The following is a 5,218-nucleotide window of genomic DNA, read 5'->3' on the forward strand; positions in this document are numbered from 1 at the left end:
GCTGTCCTGGAACTAGCTCTGTGGACCAGGCTGGCCTCGAACTCACAGCGATCTGCCTGCCTCTGCCTGCCAAGGGCTGGGATTAAATGCCTACACCATCACCACCACCACCAGGCCTGTTCTAGCACCTTTAAACCCAGATTCTTCCCTTCCTTAGCCAGACGGGGTAGAAAGGCACAGTCTAACTTCCATCTGGCAGATGTGGAAACAAAGCTCAGAGAGGCTTAGTAACTAGTTTGCAGCCACACAGAAAGGCAGTTCAGCAAGGCAAGGGCCCTGGTCCATAGACCCCCTGGTCCTGCCACTGAGCCATTAACACTAAAATCTTCCCCCACACGTCTTTCAGTGCCTAAACTCACACACAGCTGAAGAATAATAAGAATCATCGGTTTTTCCATTCCCCAGGCTCTCCCCCTGGGAATTGTCCCACTGTTGTGACCAGGTGTTTCCTTGCTGTCACGCTCTGGCCTCCACCTCTCCTTTTCCCACATGAAAGCAGCCTCCTGCCTAGAGCCATTCAGGAAGTCACATGGTAAACTTCAATAGTACCTTCTGCCCCTCAGAGGCTGTGTGACCCGTGAGAAGTCCCCATTATTTTCTGGGTCCGCCCCCTTTTGTCCAGTGAAGGATGAATCTTTGAGGGTTGAAGTTTCTGGATCACGTGATGCACCTCTCAAGCTAGCAGTATTTTTTGTTTGTTTGTTTGTTTGTTTAATTCAGTGCCCTTAAGGCTTTGTGAAATGTCATTTGCAGAAGCCATTAACCATATCACAGTGCTGTCCAGTGACACTGAGGTCTGTGGGTCCTTACCTCACGATGGAGAGTGGCACAGTGCCCAGGGCTGGCTGCCTTGAGACCCCATCCCCCACTCTTCATGCACCCCTCCCAGCCCCTGAAGTTCAGACTGGAGAAACCTACCTACCTGCAAGCTAAGATCAGGCCAGGCATCTGCCAACCTCTCCTAAAACCTAGCGGTATTCAAACCCCACAGCCCCAGGATGGACATTAAAGGTTCCTGTTTTCCCTCTTCTCCCTAAGAGGTCTCTGGGCGGTGGGCTCATGGCTGGCGGCAGTGCGAATGTGCGGACTGAAATTAGGTGACTCAGTACAAGGAGGGATCCCACTGTAGGCTTGGAGAAGCCATTGTAAAGCACAAGGTGCGGGTTCCGCTCTTAGGCAGGGCTATGGGTGGCAGACGCTTTGGATGGGCTGTTACAGCCTTATCCACAGGGCAGGGACCCAGGAAAGAAGCTGAGGCCTGACTGGTAAACCAGCTGTGGTCCTTGTTCGCCTCGCTGGGATGCAGTGGGCAATCCATGGCTTAGATGATGGCCACACAGTTGCCAACTTTGTAGAGTAATAGGATTATGGGATAGAGAGACAGCTCAGGTCCCATATGGTGGTCCACAACTGTCTGTAACAGTGGCCCTAGGGGATCCCAATGCCCTTTGCTGGCTGCGCAGATAAAGCATGAGCCTGGTACACATGCGGAACACCTACACACATAAATATATAGCTTTAAGCATTTGGGGGAAAAAAGTGCTGGCACACACCTTTAATTACAGCACTTGGGAGGCAGAGGCAGACAGATCTCTGTGAGTTCAAGGCCAACCTAGTCTACAAAGCAAGTCCAGGATGGACAGGCTAGGCTATACAGAGAAACCCTGTCTCGAAAAAACAAACGAAAACATTTGCAAGCAAAAAAACAAACAAACAAACAAAAAAGGAATCCCAGGATGGCGGAGGGTGTTCCTCCTGTAACGGGAGTTCCCAGGCAGCCTTGCTCAGCAAGGCTCACTCCCAGCTCTCCTGCTTTCTCCTTGAGAACAACGTCAGAGGCCAGGAGCCTCCCACCCATGCCCTCCTTACCTGGAGCAGCCATGGTGCCCCAATAGGACCCCTTAGAGCTCAGAGAATCACCTGCCTCTGCCTCCCAAGCGCTGGGATTAAAGGTGTGTGCCACTATGCCTGGCGATTTTTTTTTTTAATTTATTTTATGTGTATGAGTGTTTTGTTTGCATACATATGTGGATTGCATGCATGCCTGATGCATTCCTCTGGAGCGCAGAAGAGGCATCGGAACCCCTAGGACTGGAATTATAAACAGTCGTGAACTACCGTGCTAGGAAGAGCAGCAAGTCCTCTTAGCCACTGAGCCATCTCTCCAGCCACACCTCCCCCTCCCCCCCAAAAAAACCCATGAGGCACTTTTATATAAGAAAAATCAGCCAAACATGGAGGATCTCACCTGAAATCCTAAAATTTGGGAGGCTGAGGCAGGAGGATTGCTATGAGTTTAAAGCCAAGCTGGATTACAGAGTAAAGCGTTTTCAAACTCCACTAGCCTGATCCTCAAAAAAAAAAAAACGCTGAAGAAGAAAGAAAAATCAAATTAGTGAAACCTGGTGGGGAGGGGCATGCGTGGCAGTCAGCGGAGCCTTGGCTGGATACAGAGCAAGGTGCTACAGACCCAGGGGCTGGTCCCTGCTAACACCTCTACTTACCCTGGCAGGGAACAAAAGGCCACCTTTTAGGGGAGGTGGTCAAAAAGGAAGAGTCTTTTGTTTTTCTTTTCTTGTTAGCTCTTAAGTTGGTTTTATTTTGTATCTAGGGTAAGGTAACACTTTATTCCATAAAATAGAATGTATTCCTGGAGAATACTGTTTTTTAACTTCAAAGCTTTGCTGATACAGTTGAGGCTAGGAAGAACCATACAAGATTTAAAAAAAAAAAAAAAAAGCATTTTCCCCCCCACAGAAAATGCTTCCTAAGTGAGAACTGGGAAACCCCAGGGCACTGTTACCCCACAGCAGGTCCTGGAAGCTCCCAGGGCACTTGGTTGACACAGTTCACATTTACATGGTGGATACCTAGGTGCCAGGTCAGGGCCCTAACTGCCCAGCATTCCAGCTCTCCAGACTAAGCGGCTGCCCCCCACCACATGGCCTGACAGGGAGGTGATTGTGTCATCCAGAGGGAGTGTGCTGGTTTATTGGAAAAGGATGGCCCACAGCTGAGGCCAAAGAGGTGGGTTGAGTCTGAGGTTGATGACACTGTGCAGGGAGTCAGCCAGGCAGGAGCCTTAGACCAGAGAGGGCTAGGACCGGCCCAAGCACGGGACAGTGGCTGAACCACATTGTAGAAAAGGCCTGCTGGACAAGTGTAGTCCTAAGACAAATGGTTACTCTAGCAAAGACTCAGGTGCCGGAGAAGAAGGGAGGCAGAGTGAGGGGGCTATCTCAGGGTCTGGGGGCCACACTCAAGCACCTTGCTGACAAGGAAGCAGCCCCTGTGGGCAGCAGGTAGACAGCAGGTTAACTCTGGGATAGTTCACACATATCATGCAGGTCTTGGGACCCAGCCATCATGAAGGGAAGGTAATGGGACTGTCACCCATTACAGTCCCAAAGAGGGTGAGTGCCTGAGCCCTGGGCCGGACAATAAGCTGTACTGTTTCCCAGCTCATGGTCCCTCTAGGCCTGCTTGGAGACCACAGGGTTCCTTGTGGTGTGTGTTCTGCCGAGTGTGCAGAGGAAACACCTGCCCCAGAATATGACATCACCACTGCAACAATCTCTGACACAAATCCATTTGGCAGGGGCTTCACTTATACCTAGCAACCGAGTCACCAACAAATCACCTATCGCTTATTCAAAAACAGCTGAGCATTGTTAGTCCTTCAATGGGTCAGTTAACCTGGACAAGGACTCCCCCTCTCCAGACCTCATGAAGAGCAGGGCTGTAAGAACCAAGTGGGAAGCTGGGCATGGTGGCACACACCTTTAACCCCAGCATTTGGGAGACAGAGGCAGGCGGATCTCTGTGAGTTCGAGGCCAGCCTGGTCTACAAAGTGAGTCCAGTACAGGCAATGCTACACACAGAGAAACCCGTGTCTCGAAAAACCAACCAACCAAAGAACCACGTGGGTACCGAAATAGTGAAGCTTAGCGGGAGGCCAGCCTGGTCTACAGAACCAAGTCCAGGACAGCCAAGGTTACACAGAGAACCCCTGTCTCGAAAGACCAAAATGAACCCCACTTGTAATATGTGACAGCTGGCCCCCCCATACCCCTCCATATCCCCGGTGTCCAGGGAGATTCCTTGTAAACTGCTGTTGGCTGCCAGCAATGACAAAGCCAGATGCCTGAGCCACAGCAACCTCCCCTCGGGATCTATGTTCACCTGCCTCACTGTGCCAGCCCTGCCTCCAAGCTGAAGTGACAGAAACTGGTCCCTCAGGATCACAGCAGCGGGGGCCTTTCTGCTCTGTGATTAAGGCAGAGGGGGTGAAACAGAATGTCTGTCAGGTTAGATTTTTTTTTCATGGCAGCAGGGCTCCAGAAAACATGTGACACGCAACCTTTTGAAATATGTCTTATTTGTTTAGCTTCTTTTTTTTAAGTGCAGAGATTAACGAATGTGAACACCTTTTAAGAAGCTGCATCATGATCAGGCAGTGGTAGCACATGCCTTTAATTCTAGCACACTTATGCAAAGGCAGGTGAATGTCTGTGAGTTCAAGGCCAGCCTGTTCTAGAGAGTGAGTTCCAGGACAGTTGAGGATGCAGAGAAACCCTGTCTTGGGTAAAGGAGGAGGAGGAAGAGGAGGCTGGAGAGATGGTTCAGTGATTAAGAGCACTGTTTGCTTTTCCAGAGGTCCTGAGTTCAATTCCCAACAACCACATGGTGGCTCACAACCATCCATAATGTTCTTCTGGCCTACAGGGATACATGCCGAAGAAGAAGGAAGAAAGAAGGAAGATGGAAGAAGGAGAAGAAATAGAAGAAGAAGAAGAGGAGGAAGAGGAAGAAGAGCTGGAGAAGGAGGAGGAGGAGGAGGAAGAAGGAGAAGAAGATAGCAGGAGCAAGTGGCAGCTGCTGCATCAGGGGGCTGGAGAGATGGCTTGCATTTATGAGCACATGTTGCTCTTGCAGGGACCTGAATTTGGTTCCCAAAACCCACTTTGGATAGCCTGTAGCTCCAGCTGCAGGGGATCTGGTGCCCTCTACTGGTTTCCTTGAGTTACACACACACACACACACACACACACACACACACACACACACACACACACACACACACACACACAAATAAAATCAGATGTGGTGGGTGCATGCCTTTAATCCCAGCACTTGGGAGTCAGAGGCAGGTAGATCTCTGTGAGTTCCAGGCCAGCCTGGTCTACATAGCAAATTCCAGACCAGCCAGGGCTCAAA

This window comes from Acomys russatus, chromosome 17, assembly GCF_903995435.1.
Source record: "Acomys russatus chromosome 17, mAcoRus1.1, whole genome shotgun sequence".
NCBI lineage: Eukaryota > Metazoa > Chordata > Mammalia > Rodentia > Muridae > Acomys > Acomys russatus.